Source organism: Lutra lutra, chromosome 4, assembly GCF_902655055.1.
Source record: "Lutra lutra chromosome 4, mLutLut1.2, whole genome shotgun sequence".
Classification (NCBI taxonomy): domain Eukaryota; kingdom Metazoa; phylum Chordata; class Mammalia; order Carnivora; family Mustelidae; genus Lutra; species Lutra lutra.
Genome location: NC_062281.1, coordinates 169,732,380 through 169,742,341, shown reverse-complemented (window position 1 = coordinate 169,742,341; position 9,962 = coordinate 169,732,380). Strand labels below are relative to the sequence as shown.

General features: G+C 53.3%; 1 pseudogene; it reads right to left on the bottom strand.

Moving 5' to 3' along the window:
* Positions 1-2,261: 2,261 nt before the first annotated feature.
* LOC125097411 (60S acidic ribosomal protein P1-like) lies at positions 2,262-2,580 on the bottom strand (annotated as a pseudogene).
* Positions 2,581-9,962: the final 7,382 nt, after the last annotated feature.

Below are 9,962 nucleotides of genomic sequence, written 5' to 3'. Positions count from 1 at the left end.
GGCTCTGGGATGCTCTGTGGCTGATATGCCCATTCCTCTCTGGGCTTCTTACTCCTTCATCCTCGGGGTGCCTGGGTGGCCCAGGTGGTTAAGTGGCTGGCTCTTGATTTTTGGCTCAGGTCTTGATTTCAGGTCCTAGGATCCAGCCCCATGTCTCGCTCTGTGCTCAGCAGAAGTCTCCTTGAGGAGTCCCTCTCTTCCTCCACCTCTGCCCCTCCCCCAGCTCCTGTATGCATGAAGAACGGAGCCCAGAAACTGCACAGGGGCTTCATGCCTTTGCTTTTCCAAACTCCGCCTAAGTGTGTGGTTGGGATTTCTGACCCTGGTGACTGCCCTGTGTGAGAGTGTGAGTTCCCGGTTAGAGGACCCGACTGGTCCAGAGGCTGCAGAGGGCACCCCCCCTTACTGTGTGCGAGTGCTTGGGGTTCCCAAGATCCCTCCCAGAGCCATGAGGGCCCACTTGCCGGACAGCCTGATGCCCGGGTGCATGGCAGACTAGGCAGCAGGAGGTGAGTCCTGCTTTGGGCCCAGAAAACTTGAGTTAGAATCCTGGCTCGGTCACTTACATGCTGTGTGACCTTGAGCAAGTGACTTTCTCTCTTTGAGCTGAGAAGAAATGAGCTCTGCTTTCTGAGACCGGCTCTGGAACTCCATCATCCAGGCCCAGCCTTTTCTGACCTGGTTTCCTAGCCACCCTTCAACGGGAAGTCACCCCACCCCTACCTGGGGAGTCAGGTCTTCTTCCCCTGGACTTAGCCTGTTCCACGGACATCTGTAGCACGATGGAACTGTCTATTTAGCTGTCTGCTCCCCTTCCCACTAGACTGGAGCCCCTTGTGGGCAGGACTAAAACTTCGTTCATTTCTGCATCCATCACACCTAACGTGGGGACAGGTACGTCGCAGATATGGTGGTGATACCACGGGAGCTGCGTGGCCGAGCCTGGGTTGATTTCTCTTCTCAAGGGTATCTCTGGGACAAGTCCAGTGACTTGCCTCAGCTCACACAGCTCATAAGGAGCAAAACTAGAGGTGTGCCCATCAGGTTAATGACTAGCTCGCAAACCAAAACAAAAAAGCCTGAGTTTGAGGCGCTGGTCACTCTCTGTGGGGCATATTTTCCCCCAGAATTTCAAGCTACCAAGATGGCCTCGCCAAATTTGAGGTTGGGAAGAGATGCTCACGATCGGCTCTTGGGTGCGGGTACGAGCCGGCTTCAGCACATGGTGGGGCAGAGCTGAGATTCAAACCCAGGCGAACAACAGACCCCAAATCCTGAAAATGAACCAACTACAGACAGATGTGGGGCCTGCCACTCTTTGCCGCTGGGCCTGGAGCTGGGCGGGCTGTGCTTCGTGGCTTGGCCGGGGCTGGTGTTTTGGCAGCCCCCCAGCCCGGGTGGGAGGGGGGCCGAGAGGGAGGCGCTCATCTTCCCACACGTGAGAAATAGGTGCACTTGCTTTAATTCTCATCCATGCGGTTTGGTCACTGAGACTTTGGCATTGCACTCTAAACTCAATTAGAAATTTAACAAACCTTATAAATCCTCCCCAGCCTGAGCCTTGTAAATCTCCAGAGTGGGGCCAGCTTAGCACTTATCCATCTCTGGCTTAATGACCTCCCCAGCCTGGCCTGGGAATGATTCAGGAGCAGTGACAGGTCTAATTAGTGAGTACAGACTGCCGCGGGAGCCAGGCTGTGGGAGGAGGAAGAGGGGGCGCCGTCCCTGCCCAGGGACGATAGGAAAGTGAGTCCTGACCCTTGTCCTGTCTGGACCTCGGGGGTCTGGCACACAGGAGGAAGGGCAGGGAGGGGTGGCAAGGGCCTGATGGGCTTCCTTAGTTAATGTCGCCATGCTGGTGGAATGTCTTCCTTGGGGAAGGGTGTGGGAGGCGTGCCACTGGTAACACTATGTGTCAGGGGCCATGTGGGGCCCAAGCAATCTCCTAGCAAGGCAACAAGTTCGTGGTTGGATTTGAGGCTGTATTGACAGCCAGTCAACATCAACGTGGGTGAGTTTTGAGGGTGGGGTCTGATCTTTCCCGTGCCTGAGGGAACTGTATTCCAGATCGACACATGTGAAATTGCAGGGGGCCCACATAGCTCCATTTTTAAAGGTGAAAGGTCCAGGCTTAGTGAGAAGATGCATTTTCCAAAGGAGCTATCCTCATGAGGTAGTGAGTTCCCTATCAGTGAAGAGACAGCCTAGGATCCTCTACTATTTTTTTTTTTTTTTAAGAGTTCAGCTTTTTATCGACCAGGTTACAGAAGAGGTGTGGCAGAAAGACCAAAGTCCATGTCAACATCAGACTCCTCCAATTCTTCTTTCTTTGCTTCTACTTCCTTCTCCTCAGCTGGGGCAGCCCCAGTGGAGGGAGTGGGACCTTCTGTGGGTGCAACACCAGCTGCTGGGGCAGCTCCCCCAGCTCCTAGAGATGAGGCTCCAATGTTGACATTGGCTAGGGTCTTTGCGAAAACATTTAGACCCCTGCTCCCATGAGGGCATTGATCTTATCCTCTGGACCTTGCCTTCATTGCTGTGTGGGATGTAGATGCAGGCCAGCTCCAAGATCGCGGCCATGGAGCCAGTAAGCGCTGAGAGGGCGCTGCCGGGCGTGGGACTTGCCGTCAGAGGAAGTGAGGGCCTCACCCCAAAGTGGCCTTACCTTCCTTGGAGGGATGGAGCCTTTGAGTAGCAGCTGAGGAAAGGGCCAGCATCCTTGACTATGAATGGAACCCCAGCTGTGTGTCAGGCCTTTCACACATCAGATGATGCGATCTGTAGACCATACGTCTGTCCCATTTGACAGATGAGGAAGCTGATGTTCAGGGAGGTTCCGGGTTGTACCAGGTCATTCAGAACTGGGATTGGAATGCTGGCCTGTGTGGCTTCGGAACCCAGGGCTCCCCCTCCCTGACTCTCCCCGCCTCTCCCCATCTGGGCAGAAGATGCGCCCTTCGTGCTGCTCCTCCCCTAAGTGGACGCTCATGATGATTCTGGGGACAAAATGATTCCAGGCCCCAGAACCCAGAGCCACAATCTCCTGGCTGCCTTTGACAGGCTGTTCCACCATGTTGGTGCCCTGGTGGGAAGACGTGGGTCCTGTCCTCTCTCTGCAATCTTTCCCTCCTCTGTTGCTCTCATTCTCAGGCCTCATTTTCCTGTCTTCTCCTAGCCTCCTTCTGGACTCTCTCTGGCCTTGATCCCAACTCCCACTGAGTTATTTGCTGGGAAGTTGGGGGTGGGCTAGGCCTGAGCTTTCTCCTTCTACCAGTCACCTCCAGTGCCTGGATGCAGGAGGCAACGCTGACACTCCTGCCTGGGGAGATGGATGCCTGCTCTGCCCCCCACTGACCTCTCTGACCCCCTCCCTGCTCCTGACCCTGGAGCAGGCACCAGGAGGAGGCCCGAGTAATTGGTTCCATCCAAGACTCATTCTCAGTGGCGCAAAAGGGAAAGTTATAAATATTTTTATCTATAACTCACGACGAATAAAAATTTAATTACACTGAAAAATTTAAATTTCATAAGAAATAAATATTAATCCTGGAGAGTGACTTTTGTGGGAAGTTAACTTTCAAACCTCAGTCTGGAGGTGCCTGGGGTCTGGGAGGGAGAGGGAAGCCCCCCCAGTTCCAGCTCCTGGTTTGGGATGGGAGTCTCCCCTCCTGAGACTGAGGGTTCAAAGACTCAGATTGCCACCCCAGGAAGAGCCCCCTTACTCAGCTCCCTCCCTCTCCTCAATAATAATTACTTACCTACCCCAGCCGGACATTTTCCTAGATGCCGTGGGAACTGCAGGGAAGGACGTGGATGTTGTTCTTGACCGCGTCGGGCATCCTGTCACGTGGAGGTAGATAGGAAATCAATAATCACCAACACGACTGCCGGGTTAGTACCCTCTGCCGGGCACAAATCCCTGCTTGGTTTTATTTTATTATTATTATTTTACTTTTGGAAAATCCCACACACATACAGAACACGTAAGCATGCAGCGCAGTGAATGAGGACAGTGCCCGGGAAAGCTCCCAGCCCAGGTCAGGGAAAGCAAATGTTGGCTCCCATGCGAGATGTTTGGGGGGGAGGGGTAGGCCTGCCTTGAGGAACTTCGAAGACTGCCTGATGATGATTCGTGCTGCCTGGCCAAGGAGAGAGCAATCTGAGGGTAGGGTGGCCTAATATTAGTAACAATATCTCAATACATACTGGAGGTTCATCACGTGCCAGGCCCGATTCTAAGCCCTTGATGGATATTAGCTCCTTGGACCCTACAGTGAAGAAACTGGAACACAGAGAGGTTAATGAACAAGGCCCAAGTCACATAGTTGGTAGAAGGCATCGCCGGGTGAAACTTGAGTCCCCTGGCTTAGTGGCTTCTCTGAGTTTCTCTGAGGTGGGACAGCGCAGGTCTTGGCCACAAGCGCCTGGGTTCTGGTACCCCCCCAGAACCTCTGCAAACCTTCTGATGTTTCACACCTGCTGTGTGGCCTCAGCCGAGTCTCTCAACCTCTCTGAGCTTCAGGGACCTCTTCTGAGAAACAAGGATTAAAAATCCCTGCTGTGCACCTCCACAGGCTTGTTTGGGACTGAAGAGTGGTGACAGAGATGGATGTTGTCATTGGGGTCACAGAACTAACCAGCAGCCGCTCTGGCCCATGGGCTGACGGAAAGATTGCAAGCCGCCTCCCTGGGAGGCAGGCGTTGTTGCCCTTCCCTTCAGATGCTGAGGACATTGACATCTCACGAGGAGTCTGAGAAAGGCAAAGTGGTTAGAGGAGTGGCCTGTGGCGAGTGGGGGTTGGTGGGGTGTTGCTCGGGGTCTGGGAATGAGGGCAGGATTTGGGACCTGCTCCAGGGGGGCTCTGCTGTGAGCAGAGGTGAGCAGGTCCAGGTGTGCATGCTGTGTTGGGGGAAGGGGAAAGCAGGGTGGGTTCTGAGCTGCTCACCTCAGCTGCTTCCCCATTCCACAGATGCTAAAACGGAGGCCATCCTGGGCTGGAGCGGCGGAGCCTGGGTCTGGATTTGGGCTGTAGTTGGGTGGAGGAGGGGAGCAGTGGGGGTAGGAACTTGGACTTGAGCCTGGCCAGCAAAGTCCTTGGCTCTTGAGCCTGTGACTGAGGCTGAAGGGGGCGGCTGGGCCCAAGTGCCACCTTGGGACAGTGCAGTCTTGCTGCTCTGAGTGATGGGTGAGCCTCATCCTGCTGCTCTCAGTGATGGGTGAGCTGGAACCGCCATGGCTCCCGTGTGGCAAGGAGAACCCAGAGGAGCCTGGGGCCAGAGCCTAATTTCCCCAGTTATGAACCTCCAGGGAGGTTGGTGACAGAGGCCTACAATTCTCCAGGACTAAATGGACCAGGTCCTCTTAAGGATTGGAAATTCTCCGAATCCTTATTTGGCTGGCCCAGCACCCTGAGTAGGGCTGCTTCCGGGGGTAGGTGGGAGATCTGTCTTTAGTGGCAAAAACTCAGGAATGCCTCACCCTCCCCGCTGCGCAGCCCAGGCCCAGACACACAGGTACACGTGCTCACACATCCAGACACGGACCTGTGTGCAGGCATGCACGCGTACATGCATAGATGCGTGTGCTCGCACAGACACACGCGCACACAGATGCTGGTGCGCAGGTGCCTACACAGCCAGAGAGCGATTCTCCGGCATCCATGTGGCCCCAGTCCACCCTCCCAGCAGCACTCCGCTGATGGAATACTGTAATATTTTTCTATTAAATGTTGCATTTGTTGTGCCTTTTAGTAGCTCCCCTCATTAAAAATGATATTATCCCCATAAATAAGCCGGCTCCTGAGAAGAGTGCCCGACTCCATTTCTCTTCCTAATTGAGACACTTAGCTTTGATTTGCTCGTCGGCACGCACTGAGCGGATTAATTTTCAATTAATGCTCCTGGGCAGGCGGCAGCAGGCAATGTGGGCTCGCAGCCCAGCGGCCTGGGAGCAGGGGCAGGAGGGGTGCTGGGAGGCCCAGAGAGGATGGCTGCAGGAAAGAGAGCCCTGGGGATGGCCTGGAGCCTTGTGGTTTTGTTCTTTGTGGGTGAGTGAACCCTGGGGGGTCCTCTCCCAGAGGGAGCACTCTCCTCCCAAACCAGGCGCTATGGACTCAAAGTCTGTGTCCCGCCCACCCCCCAAATTCCCATGTCGAAGCCCTAACTCTCCATGTGATGTATTTGGAGGTGGGTCCCGCTCATCCTCAGAGACTCACCGCTGGTCATTGACCTCCTCGGCAAATTCTGGGAAGGCGGTAGAGCTCTGGGCTAAGCGGCCACAGAGGCCCACTGACCCGGGTTCAAATCCTGGTTCTTTTGGTTAGCTTGTGACCTGATCAAGTTATTCCAACTATCCAGGCCTCAGTTTCCTCTAGAAACAAGGGTGATGATAAGAGTACTTTTTTTTTTAAAGGTTTTATTTATTTGTCAGAGAGAGAGAGAGAGAGAGAGAGCGTACAAGCAGGCAGAGGCAGAGAGAGAAGCAGACTCCCTGCCGAGCAAGGAGCCTGATTCGGGATTTGATCCCAGGGCACTGCGATCATGACCTGAGCTGAAGGCAGAGGCTTAACTGACTGAGCCACCCAGGCGTCCCAAGAGTACGGTTTTCATAGGGACTGTTAACAAACAAAATTCAACAGAGTACATTGGAAAATCTCATAGGCTTTGTTAAGTTATTCATAAATCAGGCAGCTTCCTGTCTAGCAAGAAGAGGGGAACTTCGAGGAGCTGTAAAAAATGGAAAGTTTTGGGGTGCCTGGGTGGTTCAGTGGGTTAAGCCTTTCCTTTGGCTCAGGTCATGATCTCAAGGTCCTAGGATCGAGTCCTGCATCAGGCTTTCTGCTCTGCTCTCCTTTCCTCTCTCTCTGCCCGCCTCTCTGCCTACTTGTGATCTCTGTCTGCCAAATAAATAAAATCTTTAAAAAGAAAATGGAAAATTTTTATAGGAAGGAGAGTGGGGCAAGAAAATGATCATCAAAAGGAAAGAAAGGAATGTTTCAGGCAAGGTCACTGGCTCTGAGATGGAAACAGGGCAGTGGGTCTCATTAGGTAGATTACTTCATCTCTGGGGGATGGAGAGGGCCCAGGTGACAGGTTACCTCCTTGGTGCTGATCACAAATTTCCCGATGGACTGAAATTCCCCCATTTCTGGGGGAGGTTAAAACTGTGATTGGATGTTAGGTATTAAGCCCCAGGTTGGATGACTTGGCCATAGTGATGTCATTTGAAGCCTATGGTTTTCTTTTTCTTCCTTTCCTTTTTTTTTTTTTTAAGATTTTATTTTTAAGTAATCTCTACAGCCAACATGGGGTTTGAACTTGTAGCTCTGAGATCAAGAGTCACAGGCTTTTCTGACTGAGCAGCCACAGGCACCCCAAGCCGATGGTTTTCTTTTTAAAAGGGTGTTGTACCAATTAGATGAAAGAAAACATTTATACTTGATATTTAGTATGGTTTCTGGACTGAGAGACTCGGTATCTCCCGGGTGCTTATTAGAAATGCAGAATTCCAGTCCTGCCCCTACTCTGCACCCCCATGACCCTCCCCCGACCTTCTGTACTGGAGTCTGCATTTCCAAAAGGTGCCCAGAGGTTCCTTGGGCAGCCACATCTGAGAAGCTCTGATTTAGCACAGCTCTCGGCACAGGGTAAGTGCTCATGAGAGTAGCTGTCACGATCATTAGTCTGACAAGAATCCCTCACGTGAAGGCAGATTCTGGTACTGGAGAGAAGCGGGGGGTGGGGGGGTGGGGGGGGCTCACCGTCGGGCTCTGCAAGGGAGTGGTGTGTGCCCACTTCTGCTCCCCGCCTCACTGTCTCCACCAGTGGAGATGGAAATCATGACGCCACATTCTGGAGCTGACTGGAGAGTTCGGGAAGATGAATTGGAAGGTGCTTCTGGGAGTGGAAGGAGGTGACTGGCATGAAGCTCTCCAGCCAGGTTTGCATATGTTTTATTTACTCTCCCTGCTCTTGGTCCCGTTTTAAACATGAGAAATGGAGGCATTTCAAACCAAGCGGGGAGTCCAAGCTCCTTTAGTGAATCAGCTATAGAACTGGGCCTGGTCCCGGGCCTGGTAGCCTCGAGCGCTGCCAGACCCCTCCGGGGCTCCTAGAGCCGCTGGATATTGTCCGCCCTCCAGCTGCTGAAACCCGCTCGGTGCCTACCTCTCGCTGGATTGCGCTGTTGGCTGATTGCCCTGTGTGTGTGTGTGTGTGTGTGTGTGTTGGGCGTGGAGGTGGCTACAGATCAGGGAGGGTGGGGGACAGGAAGGATGGGGCAGCTCTGGGATCTGACGGTTAATTAAAATGTCCTCATGGGTGATTAATCCACAGTCAATGGCTTGAATCCACAACGACCCAGCTCCTCTCTGGCCAAGCACGTGGCCTTGGCGGGGGTGCTGGGCAGGAGGCCCTGCTGTCTTCCTCTTGGTCCTGGGGGGCCCTGCACGGGATATGCTGTCGATGCTGCCTCCAAAATAGTCCCATCTTGTTTCCATAATAGCTTCTGTCACCGCTCTTGACAGACCAGCCATTAAGTCTTTGGCAAAATTGTAAGAATTATTAACATACGAGGTTTTATATTATTTGACAGCTGTCGGCTCCTTTGGAATCCACATCACCCTGTCCCCTCCCCTCCCCTCCCATCCTCTCCCTTGGTGTCACCCCTCATGGCCCCAGAAGGATGGGAGGGGCCTCCCAGCCACTGGGGAACCAAGGGGGAGACAAGCCCATGTTGAGCTTCACTCACAATCGCTCCTGCACATCTGTGGGGTGTTCCCTGAGGCCTCGAACACCCCGTCTCTGGTCCTGACCCGGATCCTTCCTCAGCATGGACCCTCCCCGTCCATACCCCCAGCTTCCATGGCTTCAGAGATGACTCTCCATGCTCTACTTACCTCCCCACTGTGCCCCAGGCCCATGTACCCATTTGCTTCCTGGACTTCTCCCTGATGCTCCAGACTCCATCCTGGCTCTACCTCTTGGGTTTTCCATTTCGGTTCTCCCTCCATCATCCATCCTGTCTTCCAGGCCAGAAATCCGAGGGTCACCCCAGTCTCCTCTCCCTCCCACACCCTCATGGTGTCAGGTCCCCAGGCTCTGTCCATTCTGCTTCCTAAAGGCCTTTTGACTCTCCCTTATTCTCCCTTTGCCCTTGTCTGGGTCTCTTCCTGGGCCACTATACCTGCTTCCTCACAGGTCGGTGCCCTGCCCAGACCCCTTGGGCCTTCCATCAGGTATCGCATACCTGTGCTACTTCCAAAAGCCTGCAGAGTTTCTCTGGAGCCCTCCCTGCTTCTCAGCTCCTCTCTTGGCTAGTTGCTAAGGAGAGTTGCTGTATAAATGCCCTAGCTCCTGGGCTGGGTAATTGAGGCCCAGGGTCTACGCAAGTCCTCGAGGTCTCCAGTAGAATGATGCTCCATTGTAGTAACTGGCTTGCTAAAGGCACACATCTCTGCATCCTCCCGCCCTGCCTTATTCCCTTGCTCCCCTGCTGGGTTTCTGGGATGCATCCCAAAGAAATTGCTTGCACTCAAATCCTTGTCTCAGAGTTGGCTTCTAGAGAACCCAAGCCAACATAGGACTCATGGTTTGTCTATCCCGCATCCCCAAGGGTGAGCCTTGGGATATGCACAACTGATTCTCTCTTTCCCTTCTTAGGATTGCATGGGGGGGGGGGTGTCCGCAATGCTTCAGCTGTGATTTCTTCACACTGCTCCAGCAAAGCGGGGCTCTTTAGAAACCTGGATGTAGGCAGTATTTGGGGACTGGTGCCTTCATTTGAAAAGCAGTCACCGTAGGCTTCAGATAGTAAGCTTCTCTGGTCCCTGCACTGGAAAAGTTTACACATTAGGTAAAGCATTTACACAGTGATTAAATAACACAGGCCTGGGGCCATCAACGTCAAAGAGAAACACGTTCTCAAATATCAAAATAGGTCACAAGGCTATCCTTAATAAAAC